The sequence below is a fragment of the Heterocephalus glaber genome, unplaced genomic scaffold (genome assembly GCF_053883595.1).
Source record: "Heterocephalus glaber isolate CG9 unplaced genomic scaffold, H.glaber_assembly_v1.0 deba00000281, whole genome shotgun sequence".
NCBI classification, from domain to species: Eukaryota; Metazoa; Chordata; class Mammalia; order Rodentia; family Bathyergidae; genus Heterocephalus; species Heterocephalus glaber.
In genome coordinates this window covers 36,949,897-36,966,190 of record NW_028258139.1, presented here as the reverse complement: position 1 = coordinate 36,966,190, position 16,294 = coordinate 36,949,897, and the positions used below count along the sequence as shown (strand labels likewise).

General features: G+C 35.7%; 1 long non-coding RNA gene across 1 annotated transcript; it reads right to left on the bottom strand.

Annotated features, from left to right (window-relative positions):
• Positions 1-9,275: 9,275 nt before the first annotated feature.
• LOC147830283 (uncharacterized) lies at positions 9,276-15,781 on the bottom strand. Its single transcript, XR_015441807.1, has 2 exons — positions 15,466-15,781; positions 9,276-12,908 (listed from the first exon to the last, which is right to left on the bottom strand). It is a non-coding gene; the product is annotated as an uncharacterized LOC147830283 (long non-coding RNA).
• Between the last annotated feature and the right edge of the window lie 513 nt (positions 15,782-16,294).

Genomic DNA, 16,294 nt, shown 5'->3' with positions numbered 1-16,294 from the left:
TATTTTCCTAATATGAGTATTCACTGCTATGAGTTTCCCTTGTAAGACAGCTTTCCTTTATATCCCATAGATTCAGATATGATGTATTGTCATTTAATTGAAGGAACTGTCTGATTTCTTCTTTAATTTCCTCTGTGACCCATTGGTTATTCAGAGGTTAATTAGTCAATTTCCATATGTTTATGAAATTTTTGTGGTTTCTTTTGCTATTGAGCTCCAATTTCATCACACTATGGTCTGATAATACACAGGGGATAACTTCAGTTCCTTTGCTGTTACTTAATATGTTCTATGAGTGAGTATGTGTTCTATTTTGGGGAACAATCTTTGTGCAGCTGAAAAGAATGTGTATTCTGATTTTGTGTGGCAGACTACTCTCTAAACATCTGTTAAGTTCATTTGTTCAAGAGTTTGAGTTCTAGTATTTTGTTGCTTATTTTCTTTCTAGTTGATCTATTTGTGACAGTGGGGTATTGAGGTCCGCCACCACTATTGTATTAGTGCTCATATGATTTTTCATGTCCATTAGCATTTCTTTTATATAGTTGGATGCACTAGTGTTTGGTGCATATATATTTATGATTGTTATCTCTTCCTCTTGGATTGTTTCCTTTTCAAGGATGTAGTTTCCTTCTTTGTCTCCCTTAATTAGTGTTGGTTTGAAGTCTGCTTGATCTGCAAAGAGAATACCTACTCCTGCTTTTTTAAGGGTTCCTGTCACATGCAGTATTGTTTTCCACGCTTTCACTTTCAGTGTGTTTCTTGTATGCAGCATATTGTTGGATTTTGTTTCTTGACCCATTCTGCCAGCCTATTTCTTTTGATTGGTGAATTGAGACCATTAACACTGATGGTATAACTGATACAATTTGACTTATCATCTTCATGACTTTTTCTTTTTGTTTGATTCTCCCCCTTTGCACTTAATTTCTTGTCATGGCAAGTGGATTCATTCTGCTGGGCTTCCTGGGGTTGTGATTCTCATTGTCTTTTCCTAGAATATTGTTTAAAATTTTTTGGAGTGCTGCTTTGGTATTTATGAAGTTCCTAAAGTCCTCTTTGTTATGAAAGTATCTTATTCCTCCATCAATTTTGAAAGATAGTTTTGTAGGGTACATCAATCTGGGTTGGAGGCTATTTTCCTTTAGGGTTTGGATTACATCCCTCCAAGCTCTTCTTACCTTGATGGTTTGAGTTAAGAAGTCTGCTGATTCTGTTGGGCTTTCCTTTGTACGTGTTTTGTTTCTTTTCTCTAACTGCTTGTAGAAGTTTGTTCTTCTGTTGAGTTTCTGGAATCTTAACAATTATATGCATATCCATGGATTTTTTTTTTGATCAAGACTAGTTGGAGCCCTATATGCCTCACTTATCTCTATGTCAAGTTCTTTTCCCCTGCTTGGAAAGTTTTCTGCCATCACTTCTGTGAACAGGTTTTTTTTATGTCTTCTGCACTCTCTCCTGTTTTTTCTTTTAGTCTGATCAGTCTTGTTATTCTTCTTTGAATCATCTCACAGTTGGTGGACTGATTTCTTATGGTAACTTATTATTTAAAAAAAATTTTTTTCCTGTTCACTAATTGCAATCCTATCCTATATATCAAATTCTGTCCTCACAGTGATTCATTCTGTTGTGTCAACTTTCAGTGGATTTTTTGATCTCCTGGAAATCTGTTTGCATCTGTTTTATGGATTTCTTTTGTTGCCTATGTTGGGATTCCATCATGTTCCTCAGCTCCTTTATTTTTTATCTGTGTCCTCTCTAGATTTATTAATCATTTTTTTCACTATGGGCCCAAACTCTACTATTATATGAGAAATTATTTTTTATTTCATTTTTTCCAGAACCTCTTTTGTTGCCTGTTCAGGGAGCCCAGGTTGTTGAGTATCAGCGTTCCATCTCGTTTCCATTTGGGTTTGCTGTAGGTGATCTGGAAGTCTTGTTTTGAGGCTTGTTTACATGTCTTCTCATTACAGAGTGTGGGGAGTTCTGCTGGCACCATGCAGCTCACCTCCTCGGCACTGGGAGTAGTGCTACAGTGCCCTGGAAGCCTCCTCTCTGCTGCGAACAGTGTTATGCTGGCCTGGAAGTCTCCTTCCTCTGTGTGTGAACATTTTTTTATGTCATTTGTACTTTCTTCTACTTTTTCATGGACTCCTATCAATCTTATGTTATTCTTCTTTGCATCATCTAGCAGCTACTGTATTGATTTCTCGTGGTCCCTTACTGTTTTTAAGAAATCTCTGTTTTCATGGTCACTAACTGCAATCCTGTCTTCTATGTGTGATATTCTATCTTCACATTCCCTCAGTCTGTTTTGAATACCTTCAATGGAGTTTTTAATCTCCTGTGTAACTGATTGAATATATTTCATGGATTCCATTTCTTTCCTATGTTGGGTGTTCATGATTTCCATTTCTTTCTTATGCTGGGCATTCATGGGTTCCAGCATGGTCCTGAGCTCATCTGTTTTTTTAATCTGTTTCTGTTCTAGAGTCTCTAATCATGTCTTTCACACTGCTCACAATCTCTGTAGTTATCTGGGACATTATTTCTGTTTTCAATTTTTCTAGAGCCTCATTCATCTGGGTTTTTTTACTTCCTGTGATATCTGTTCAGGGTATCCAGGTTGTTGATGATCAAATTTTTCCACCTCATTTGCCCCAGAATTTCCCTTTGGTGAGCTGGAAGTCTGGGTTTGTGTCCTCCCAAGGTGTCTTCTCATTTTTAATTCTGTTGTTGGTGTTGTTTTTTGCTTTAATCCCTGGGATGGTACTTCAATATTTCTTATTGTGAGTATCTTTATTACTTGTGTTTAGAGCTCCTATAGAGTGATTGCTTCTCAGAAATATCTTCCAGGTATAGCTGGCCTTTTTAGACTTTGAGTCTCTAATGACTCTTAGGCAATCTCATTTTCAGTATGCCAGGGAGAACAACTGATAAGATTAATCATGACACCTTAGTCCAATTGACACAATCAACATCAACAATAGCATCAAACACAGCTTAGAAAATGACAATTTGTGGTAGCAGTTAGTCACTTTTAACCATATAAGCTAGACCAAAATCTAGGGCCAACCCAATATATGTTTGTAGTAAGTAAACCCTTCAATATGGCAAATTTTCCCTTCAGGATAAGGATTTATAAGGGGTTGGGGAGGGAGAGAGAAATGTTAGAGGTGAGGCTAGAGGACATGGGAAGATCACACAAATTGTGGGAATCTCTTGAAGACAGGAGGAAATGACACCAAAAGAGCAGAGACAATTATGGAATAAACTGATAACAATAGGAAAGCTATAATTTATATTCACCTTCCTATAAAAGTGACAGATGAGAGGACAGAGTGAGAGAAACAATTCAAAATGGGACAGGAACAGGACAAAAGAGAGAGAGAAATATAGAGCCAGGAGGTGGGGGGGGGAGAGAGAGAGAGAGAGAGAGAGAGAGAGAGAGAGAGAGAGAGAGAGAGAAGAATAGAAAAGAAGAAAGAAGAATATATATATAACAAAACAAAAGAAAATTCTCCCTCAGGATATGTCTTTGCTGTACTCGTAGACAATGTGGGCAGCAGTATGCATGTCTAAGTTGATTAGTCTCAACAAGCCAGCTGTAGTCTACTGAGATTCAGGATGATTTCTGTCTGCAAGGTCCAAGTTGAGGTCCCCGACCTCCTGCAGGATTAAACTCTGCAAGGTTCTACTGCAGGTTCCAGCTGTCCTCCCCACTAAATAATTCCGAGTGTCTATGGGAGGTGCTGATCCTACCAGCTTACCAACCACGATGGTCCAGTGTGCTTTTATTGAAGAGATTTTCTTCACTTTCCCAGTGGGCTTCAATTTTCATTGAGGAGCCTCAGAGAGGCCCACTCTATTGTTCACTTCTGTTCTATCTTCTGGGGCTCATAACCATTATGTTCACCCTGGTGCCTCTGCTGTGCAGCATGGTCCAGTGGGGTAGTGGGTGCTGGTGTCCGCAGGATGGGTTCTGTCACTAAAATGTCTTTTAAAACAAGCTTAGTTATTATTACCAAAGATTTTTTCTCACTATCTGTAAATAAAATTGTAGAAAATAGTATTTTTTAAATTCATCCCTAAATTATAAAATTTAAACATTAACTAATTTCTTATTTTCTTTCTTTGCAAGGGAGCTGATTCATCTGAGGAGGTAAGATACTTTCATTCACTGGAAGATTTGATAATAATCAAACTTGTATTGAATTTTTTTTACCATTTCTTTTTTTTTCCATTTAATTTATTGTACATTTTTGGCATACAATACAGTTACATTCTTCACTGGGATCTTGTACCTTTACATGACGTATCTTGGTTCTTATTTTTTCCCCATTCCCTCCCCTCCCCTCACCCCCTCCACCTTCCCTATTTACAAAGACTTTGTTTCCATGTTTTGCCTTTTCTCATATTTTTTCTTTTCCCTTCTTTCTTTTCCCTTTCCCCTCCCAGTTCCCCTATTCCTTTAAACATGTTCTTCCTATTTCACAATATCAATTCTACATTTTGTTTCTTATTTACACTTTCAGTTTTTCACAACAGATAAACTATTCAGTATTTACACATGTGTGTCCTATTTATTTCACTTAAAAGTGTGGCTTCAGTGTGCATCCACTTAGCTATAAATTTCTCTAGTTTCTCATTTTTCATGGCTGAGTAGTACTCAGTTTATTTTAAAAAAACACACACACACATCTTCTTAATCCAGTCTCCAGTTGATGGGCAATTGGGCTGTTTCCAAGCTTTAGCTATTACAAACTGCGTGGCTATAAACATGGGTGCACATATATCACTATGGTATGATTCTTTTAATTCTCTGGGGAAGATACCCAGTAGAGGAATAGCTGGGTCAAATGGGATTTCCAATCCTAGTTGTTTGAGGTATCTCCATATTGATTTCCACAGTGGTCGCACCAGTCTGCACAGCAATGGAGAAGTGTTTCTTTCTCCCCGTAACCTTTCCAGCATGTGTTATTGGTTGATTTCATGATAGCAGCCAATATTTCTGGGGTGAGATGGAATCTCAGCATTGTATGAATCTGCATCTCTTGAATAAGCAGTGATGTTCAACATTTTTTCATTTTTATTTGTTGCTTTTACTGCTTTGTCTGAGAAATGTCTATTCATTTCAGATGTCCCTTTTTGAATTGGGTCTTTATATTTGTATTGAATTTTTAATCTTTTTCTTACAGAAATGTTTTAAGCACAGATACAAATATGTAAGTATTTCCTGATCATGTTATGCAGTCCAAATACTGATTCTCAGAGAGTATCAATTATATAAGAAAAAACAATATTTCTCTCTGAAATGTATGCATGGCACTAATGATTAATTAGTCATGGCCCTAGTCAAGCACTGATTTTATTAATTTCTGATGCATTGGTAAAAGATCCAAGGATCTTGTGTAATCATTTAGAGGTACAGTCATAATGCCACCCTGAAGAAGACCTTCATTCTCCAGAACTGAGCAATCTTTGTCTGATAACCACTTTTACCTAAGGAATAGCTGAAGTTCCAAATCTGTTAATTACAAAATATGTCTAATGCAGAAGAAAAGTAACTAATTTTGTGTATAAAATGCTATTTCCACTTTCTTTTGTTTTGAGGATTATAAATTTATTCAATTTTACTATGTTGACTAAGAGAAAACATTTATTCACCTAAAGTATTAACTTATATATTTTCAAAGACTAAGGATATTATTTTTATTTTTAATTGAATGATAAAAAATATTATGTATTTAGCAGAATAAATTATACATTTTCTTCCATGTATACAGTATGTTGTAATGGCTAGAGCATGTTAAGTAGTATATCTTTCACCTCAAAAACTTATCATTTCTTGTTGTAGGGAACATTCAAACTTTTTTCTGGTAGAAATAATTTATTAATTGAAATCAAGCTTAACTATTTTAATGTCCTATGCTATGAACATAAGAATTTGTTCCACACATCCAACTGAACCCTTAGAACTATAAACCATCCTCTCTTCATCAATCCTTCCACTGCTCCATTCTCAGATTCTGTTAACCACAGTTCTTTACTGTTTTTTGAAATTAACATTTTAGCTTTCACATATAACTGAGAATATGCAGTATTTTTCTCTCAGTTCTTTGCTTATTACACTTAAAACAAAGTCCTTCAGTTCCATTCAGATCACTACAAATGACAGAATTTCATTCTTTATCCCTGGAAAATATTCTATTATGTAAGTATGCCACATCTTCATCATCTATTTATCCATTGTTGAATGAGGAAGTTTATTTTACTCCTTCGCTATTGTAAATATTGATGCAAAACTTCTAAGGGTAGATATATTTTTGACACACTGATTTCAGTATTTTTGAACATACATTCAGAGGTAGGGTATCCCAGTAGGGATTATATCAGGGGTTGTTTTCTAGTCCTTGAGAAACATCCATACTTTTTCCATCATGGCTCTACAAAGTTACCTGCTCACCACAGTATAACTCAGTCCACATTTCATGACATTCTCACCAGCATTTGTTGCCTCTGTATCTTTAAGAGACCCATACTGGCAGGAATGTGCAAACATCACACCCTAGCTATGAACTGAGTTTTGCTGATGCTTAGTGATGGGCATTTGCCATATACTAGGTGGTCATTCTCAGTGCACTTCTGAGAAAAGTCCACTCAAGTCATTGTCCTATTCTTCAATGACATTATCTGCTATGGCTATGGTACCTGTTTCTCATTTATTCTGGAAATGAATCTCATTTCAAATGAATGTTTTGCAAATACTCTGTCAAATTTTCTAAGGATGACTCTTTATTCATTATTTCCCTGGTTGTGTAGAGGTTAATGTCAAGGTTTTGTTTCTTTTTTGAAGTATTACTATTTGTCAATTTTGCTTTGGTTGCCGGTCCTTTTCGGGTCCTACTCAAAAATATATGCCCAGAAAGATGTCCATTATGGTTTTCTCTATGAGTTCTTTAGTTCTTTTGTAGTATTTTTCCTTCCTTTTAAGTCTTTATATTTTTGGTTGACTTTTGTAGATAGTGATAGAACAGGCCTCATTTCTTTCTTCTGTATGTTATAGCATTTTCCATGCAGTATTTATAGAAAGAGAGAGGATCAATGTAGTATATCTTGATCCTGATCTGAGATACAATTTCAGCTTTTCCTTATGTAGGCTGAGGTCTGAGTGGATCAAAAACAATCTTCATTGTGTTGACGTGAGCTCTTCTTATGCCTATTTTTGAGAATTTTTTTAAATAAATATTATGAATTGTATTTTAATTTCATTGTATGCTTTTCAGAATCTGTTTAGATGTGATGCATTATGATTATCAATTTATGTAAATTAAAACATTCTTACATATCTAGGATAAATCCCACTTGATTGTGGTGTATAATTTTGTGTGTGTGCTGTTAGATTCTATTTGCTAGTATCAGCTGAGTTTTTCCCACCTACAGAGGTATAGCTCCCTATAGTTTTCTTTTTGGTCCTTCTCTGGTATCAGTATAGGGTAATGTTGGCCATACAGAATAAGTTTGAGGAGTTCTCTATCTATCCTTCAAAAGCTGGAAACAGCTGGAAAAGAGAAGGGATTCTTGTGAAAATGTTTGGTAAGATACAGCCATGAAGAAACCCAGTCCTTTTTGACCATTTAGTATGATATTGGCTGTTGGTTTTTCATAGATGGCATATCAGAATTTTGCATACAGACATGTTTTCCAATAAACCTGTCCTGCAAGATGTTTCAATGCTTTTTTCTGAATTGTAATTTTTGGAACAGTTATGTAAGTAATATATGTGGCCTTGTGAAACTTTAGAACATGAAAGCCATATCCAGACCTATGTATAGGAATCTGCACTTTAACATCATGTGATCAATCTGCAAGCCAAAAAATCTGAAGAGCTATGTATTAAGAAATTCTTGAACTACTGTGATAGCAATGAATACATTAATACCAGCAGGAACACAAAGAAATACCAGGAATTTATTTTTTACAAAATCAATTTAACTATTTAGATTCTACATTAAATCTTACAAATTATATGAAAGATTATTTCACTGCCACATACAATAGGTTAAGGAGATAAAGAAGAATGCATCACAATTCAAGGGTGACTATATTCTACAGAATTTCAATTGCTTCTCAATCCTTTTGGACATTTTATTACAATGGAATTCCTTTTGGCCATTTGTAAAAGAGAAGTACCCAAACATTGTCTTCTGGACATCATGCAATAACTAAATATATTTAATCAAGGAAGCACAGCTTAGAACATTACTTTGGGTAGATAAATATTAGTGAAATGTCTAGGCACTATCTAAGGCAGAATGAAGTAGGTTAGTGAGAAACTTAGAAGAAATTTATATTTCAGAAAATGAATGATAATTTAATTTATTCAGATATATAGTAATCATATAATTACCTACTCTATGTGAAGTAGTATTTTGGACATTGGATTATATCCATTTGCATTATCTTAAAATAGACACTCTGCACAAACTCAGAATATACCTGTCCTTATAACAGCATGTGTTGTTAGATAATCTGTTGTTTTCTTTTTCTGTAGGGGTTTGACTTGAAAATCCAATCACAGCATGTGCTTTCTCATCCCTCCTATCACCTGATAATGTCATAACATATTGATAAAAGGATCACAAACACAAAGCACAATAAAGACCATGATTTAGTTTATTCTCTCCCCTCATGATAATCATCTTCTTTCTGAATCTTTGATTAGACACTCAAGTTCATGCTTTTAAGCTTATTTCACTAATCATTCCAAACTAGATCCAGTTCACTACTGAAAGAAATAAATTTGAGGACTTATTATGTGTATGACCTTTATTTCTACTTTTCTTAGGCTTAATTGATATGAACATGCCTTTAATCATTTTCCATCTTTGGACAGCACTAAAATGACTTTATATGAAAGATTTTTTAATAAAAATTCATTTCTATTTAGTCCGTCATGTTTCATATTCTCCACGTCTAAGGTATTCAATCTCAACTAAGTTACTTGAGTTCTTTTTTTTTCTTCTAAAATTCTTTTATTGGTACATTTTAGGTATAGAACACAATTACATTTCTCATTGGGAATTGTACCTTTACATGATGCATCTTGGTTCTTATTTTTTCCCCATTCCTAGCCCTCCCTTCATGCCCTCCACCCTTCCCTACTTACAAAGACTTTATTTCCATTTTTTCCATTTCTCATCATTTTTCCTTTCCCTTCTTTCCTTTCCCCTGCCCCACCCACTATCCCTACCCCTTTGGACATTTTCTTCCTATTTTACATTATCGATTATTCATTCTAATCATTGGTACATTTTAGGTATACAATATAATGACATTCATCATTGGAAATTTGCACCTTTACATAGTCTCTCTTGGTTCTTATTTTTCACCCTTGCCCAGCCCTCCCTTCAACCCCTCCAGTACTCCCTATTTACAAAGATTTTGTTCCTATTGTTCCATTTTCTCATATTAATTCCATGCCCTTCTTTCCTTTCCCCTATCCCTCCCACTTCCTTCCCCTTTCCCCCTTTTCTTCCTATTTCACATTACCTATTATACATTTTAGTCTTTATTTACATTTTCAGTTTCTCATACCACAGAAACTATTCTGTATTTACACATGTGTGTCCTATTTATTTCACTTAAGAGTATTGCCTCAATGTGCATCCACTTAGCTATAAATGTCTCCAATTTCTCATTTTTTATGGCTGAGTAGTACTCCATTTTATAAAAAAAACACATTTTCTTGATCCAGTCTCCAGTTGATGGGCATTTGGGCTGTATCCAAGTTTTAGCTATTACAAACTGTGCTGCTATGAACATGGGTACACATATATCACTGTGGTATGATTCTTTTAATTCTTTGGGGAAGATCCCCAGCAGTGGAATAGCAGGGTAAAATGGGACTTCCAGTCCTAGTTCTTTGAGGTATCTTCATACTGATTTCCACAGTGGTTGCACCAGTCTACACTCCCACCAGTAGTGGAGCAGGGTTCCTCTTTCCCCACAGCCCTGCCAGCATTTGTTATGGGTTGATTTCATGATAGCAGCCATTCTTTCTGGTGTGAGGTGGAATCTCAGCGTTGTTTTCATTTGCATCTCTCAAATGACCAGTGATGTTGAACAAAACCTCAGTTGCCCGTGAACTAGCACAAACAATCAACAAGTGGGATCTCTTCTTATTAAAAGGCTTCTGCACAGCAAGAGAAACCACCAGCAATGTGAAGACACAACCCAAAATGTGGGAAAAAATCTTCACCTGCTTTTCCTCAGACAAAGGTCTACTATCTCGAATCTATAAAGAACCTACAAAGATCAGACCTCCCAAATTTAAAGACCCAATCTGAAAATGGGTACTGAAATGAACAGACATTTCTCAGAGAAGAAAGTAGAAATAGCAAATAAATACATGAAAAAAATGTTCAACTTGAGTTCTTTACTTCAACATTCGATGGAGTCCTTGAATCATTACCACAGCACATATGCTAAATTTCCCAAACCACACACTTCCTGTCTCAGTCTGTAAAGATAAGGAGATTCTCAGCACTGTCCTCTTTCATCAGTAGCCAGGTACAGATAACACACACTCTGTGTCCTTCTCAAGTGGTCTCAGCAAGGACTTTCTGTCAACAAGCATTTAATGAGTGAATCTAACCACCAAGCACCATTCTCCATGCTGCAATCACAGCAAGAAATAAATCACAAAGGTTCTGCCTTCAGGGTGTGCACCCTGTATCTGGGACTTGTAGGCCTGAAGGGACAACACATAATACCCCCAGTGTGGTAAGTGAGCTTAACAAATAAAAGGAGGAACAAGGGCCTAAGATAACTTTGAATAAGAAGCCCCATAATCTCCCTGATAGACTTATGTTTTAGAAAGGATATGAACTTAGTATGTAAGTGCACATGGAGAAAAAAATCCCACCCAGAAGAAGAAGCAAGTAGAGACTTACTGTGGTGAAATGTTAGCTGCCTTTGGGGAAAGTACCAGGTGATCAGCATACAGAAGATAATCATTGACAAAATAAATCATATGAAAAATGTGTGCAGATCATAAACTTCTGAAGCTGATGTTTAGATTTTAGATGGAGATGCACACCCTCAAGGAAGGCCATGATTTATCAATATTTTGTTTATTTTCTATTTTCTAAAAGAACATAACTGTTTATCAAATCTTTTTCTTTTTTTGTTCCTATACCTCTCTTACTTGTACTACAATGAAATGTGGAACACATCACTAATTTTGAGGAGTTTTCAACTCATTTCTCCAGTAATGAATGCCAGAAAAATCCATCTGCCAATTTTGGACAAAATATTGAAAGTTCAATATATGCAAGTAGTATACTTTCTCACAGTCGCAGTTGTGTTAAAGGAATCTATTTCACTTCTGATTCCCATATCTTTTCCTCCAACTGAAATGACTATCATGCCTTCCAAAAAATTCTTATTACCCTTTTTTCCTGTATCCTTTATTTTTGTGGAACTTTTTTCACTCTTGTTCTTTCTCAAGGAGACTGTGATAATAAAAATGAAAATGATGATCATAAATATAACTAATACTTTTGGGAAATTTTTATTTATTTTGTGATTTATACACATTCTCATTTAATATATCTCCACCAATTATGATAACACATTCTCGAAAAGAAAACTCTAATATCATGACATTAAGCTGTGGGACTGCATAACCTTTGCCCCTTTTTCTCCAGCCCCATTGTGATTAAAATGTAAGTTAATGGATGGAGATGTTTGTTAGTCTAAGGATGCTAGATCCTCCAGCCCCATTGTGATTAAAATGTGAGTTAATGGATGGAGATGTTTGTTAGTCCTGAGATGCTAGATAGGGATCTGTAACCGACCTAGGGTCCCAGAGTAAACTACTCAACTCTTTGTTTATCCAGAACTGATATTCCAGGCACCACAATTGTTAGAACAAGCTGCAGATGTCTGCTAACCATCAATATGTGACAGTGGACCACTAACCTTTGTCCCCTTTTCTTTGATATGTTAACTTCCCCCTCAACCCCCTATAAAAACAGCCTCGGATTCTGAGCCAGTGGCCTCTCTATGCTATTTTGCTTTGAGAGTGCCATCTGGCCAGACTAATAAAGCTCTGTTTCCCAACTTGGCTGGTGTGTTCCTTCCTGGGTGGTCTTCGCTGTAGCCAGCTCCTTGGAGCGTTTGGTAAGGCTCTTGGTCTTACATTCTGAAGGCACCGCTGGGATTCCTGGGTGTGCTCCACTTCAGCTCCTTGGAGCATTTGGTAAGGCCCTTGGCCTTACATTCTGGAGGCACCACTGGGATCCCTGGGTGTGCTTCACTATAGTCAGCTCCTCGGAGCGTTTGGTAAGGCCCTTGGTCTTACAAAGCAAACTTCATTTCACTGCAAAATTTGTTTTTGGGCAGTGAGTTTTCTTCAAATTTAATTCCTTAGGTTTTCATATTACATAAGTTACCTTGACACTCTCTCAATCCATGAGAGCCACAAAAAGAGCATGGACCAGGAACTTCATAGTTGGGTGAGTCCTGTGAAAGCATGTGTATCAGTAATGGTCTTCAATGTTACATGCACACAGAAAGCATTTAAAGATAGTTTCATTCTTCAGAGCATTGTTGTATCAGTCAGTGCTCACAAGAGAAACATTTGCAGTAAGATATATAGATATGAAAGGATTTAAATGGTAGGCTTACACTTCTGCCCGCAGAATCAAGTGTGGAAGAGTACAAAAGGGCTATCAGCAAGCTTGTGATCTGGAGGATCCAGTCAAAAGTCAAAGGTTGGGTGCTCACTGTAGTGTCCTGTGTGAGTCCTTATCAGGAGGCTGAAGGGTCTGCACTGGAATCCTGAAGAATCTATACTGGAAGCCAGGAGATGATCTCCAAGGGGAAGGGGAAGACTGGCTCTTCTGAAGAAAAAGAAGTGAATTATTCTTCTTAGTTCCCCTTTTTATTCCATTTAGGCTATAGTGGTTGCTGGAACCCACACCCAGGGTGGTTCTCCCATTTTCAGGGAAACCATTCAGCTAGAACTCTGCTAATCCAATTAGATGAGTGTTTCTTATTCAACTTGACACAATAGTTAACTGTGACAATTATGAAAAATAGTAGAAATTCAAAGACAATTTTCACACAGTGCTTAAAATCACCAAACTAAGGGATTGGCTGGGGGACATTAATGATTAAAGAGGAATTTTCTGAAGGAAAACACTAAAGTGCTAAAAAATGAAAACATTTAGAAGAAACAAACAAAATAGAAATATTTAAAGAAAAATGAAAAATTTGGGAATTATAAGGATCAGTAAGACGTATTGAAAATGTACAAAGAAACAACAATTAGAAAAGGGATTTCATGTTAAAGTGGAGATAGTTCTAAAGAAAGGGAGGACAGAACTGGAGATATGAGGACCCCTTAGACTTTTGTGAGATTATATCAGATACTGCCCTCATGAATGTCAATTAAGGCAAATTCTAAAGAAATCTTTAGAAAGAACAAGGATGAGTCATAAAGACTGTCTGTATAGAATAATTACTGAGAAAAAACCAGGTTTATATGTTGTGAATTAGAAAGGTAATGATATTGTTTGGAGAAAAATCAAATTCAGAAGTAGGGAGAGGGTAAATATTAATGACTACTGTGGTAAATCAAATTGTATGAATTTCTTGAGACTTCAAATTCAAAGGATTATTTAAAACATGGTAGACTTCTGCTAATATGGACAGGCAGAAAGCAACATATCTGACTAGATAAGCAAATGAATGCAAATACACACATTTATACTTAAGGGATTTGAGAATATTTCTGAAGACCACAATGAAAAAATTTTGAAATAATAGTTTCTTTTATGTGAAATAAAAATATAATGAATAAGATAAAGAAAAATGAATCAAATAAATAAAATGAAAGCTTAGAAAGGAAAGGCTGTTTCAAAGCATTAATATTTGACAACAACAACTATTTTCAGTGACTGCAAAGCAATGAAGAATGAAAGGAAAATGTTCATTTATGGGAATATAGTAATTTGGAAAAGGTACTTAAACCCTAATACAATTCACACTTTTGTAAAAAGAGGAATGAAGCCACTTGTCTGCTAATATTGAACTTCAAAATTAAGTTAGAAAATATTAGTTTAACATTGTCTACCAGATGTACAGTTGAGGAAGCAAACAGGGTTTGATCATTTCCACTTTACAGAAAACACAGAGCATACCTCTCTCTATTCCACATCAATTTCTTTGTACACTGATTACTGAGATCAGCTCATAGAAGATTAGACCTTAAACTCATGTTCAGATGCAACAGGTGGACACTCTTTCTTTAAAAAGCCAATCATTAGCAAGGACCCAAGTTCAATCCCCGGTACCAAAACAAAACAAAACAAAAAAACCAATCATTAATGTGTATTATACATTTTCATAAATGATTTTTATTGTTTTCCAGTGAAATATTTGATTGAGACATTATATCTTCTTGTATAGGAATATTTCTTTTACTGAACAGGCACCTGACACATCTGAGGAACTAAACTGAAGCCTAAAGAGAAGAGATGATTTCATAGAGGGGAAGCCTAGGTAAACACACAGAAATAACCCATTTGTTTTCTAAATAATGTAGATTATGAGGCTATTTTATAAAAAATTTAAAAAATGTAAAAAACTTGTCCATACAAAAAAACCTAAGAAGGTGATATTTTAAAAATAAGAATACAAAGACAAATATTCTCAAAACAATTGGACCCATCCTGTGCTAACCCCAGTGGTATTCTCAGGCAGGTGTGAAGTGAAGGGGAGATGCATGTGGAGTAAAGCAAGGGCAGAAAAGATCAACATGAGAAAGATGTTTCTGTAGAACTCTGTCCTTTCTGTTTCACTAATTGCATGACCAGGAGGGTATACTATATGTCAAAAATATTACCTACTGCCAAACCAAAATTATGCCTATTCTTTAATAAGTAATGAAAGTTGGTATGACAAAATTAGAATCATTATATCAAATATTTTGTAGCAGTCTATTATTTAAATTTGTTTATCTCGGTAAATTTAGAATATTTTAGTCAAAAGATTGAGACTAACATTTGCTGAAACTCATAATTTTAGGTCCCTGCATGTTAAAACAGTTATACCTAAACACATCATGCACACTGACAAAGTACAACATCTAACTTGGTAAGAAAAATTTATTATGTTAATAATCATATTTCAGGATACAACTGAACTCATCATCATGTAGGGTGGAACACAGCAACATAGGTCTTGTTTTACTCATACGTCCTGTTTTAAACAGTGAGGAACTGAAGAGACTGTGCCTGACAGTGGGAAAAGGAAGTGTGGACTATACACCCAGAGTGAGCTTCTAATCTTAGTTACAGTCTCAGGTCCCAGGTTCCAGAACAACAGTCACTTTGGAGGACTGATAGCTTAAATGATACCCTAATATTATAGAATCACTGAATACAGACATCTTACCCTTTCTTGCTAAGCACCATGCACTTTGAAAATGCCGTCAACTTTCTTTTCAAGAAACATCAGTGAAGAGCTGCTACTGAAGCAGAGATGTGTCATTCAATAGATGGCCTAAGGGCACAGCCCATGAATGGTTGTTTATACTCTTCTTTCTTTGTTCCTTCTCTGGTGGCAGTTCCTTTACTTCTCCTATGGTTAAATCAGGATGTGGTGTTTGTAAACCAAATCTTCATGTTGTTTATTTATTTTACTAAAAATAATCATTACTAAAATGAAATATATTGCAGTGGAACATTTTTCTAAAAATGATTATTAGCTAAGAACCACTTTATCATTGAAGACACATTGTGATAAGCTCTATTCCTGCTCTTAAGGGACTTTTGCACGAATGCTAAAACACAAAACATTAAATGAAAGCAGGGATAAAAAAATTCAAGAGACACTTCATTCAGTGAGTTTATGTTTTGGAAACAAAGGTCCACATGGATGGTGCTGATCTGGGACTACCAAGTTTGTGGTGATATTAAAGCTATGAAAGTATAAGGGATCATATGAAAATATAAAGGTTAGAAGAGAAGGCTGAGGCTAGGTAACTCCAATGAAAAGGAGTGAGATCAAACAGGTGAGCCTAGCTAGGATGGCATCTAAAAAGGAAAAGATGGTCAGATGAAAAGAGAGTGTCAAGGTAACTTATGTAATATGAAAACCTAAGGAATTAAATTTGAAGAAAACTCACTGCCCAAAAACAAATTTTGCAGTGAAATGAAGTTTGCTTTGTAAGACCAAGGGCCTTACCAAACGCTCCGAGGAGCTGACTATAGTGAAGCACACC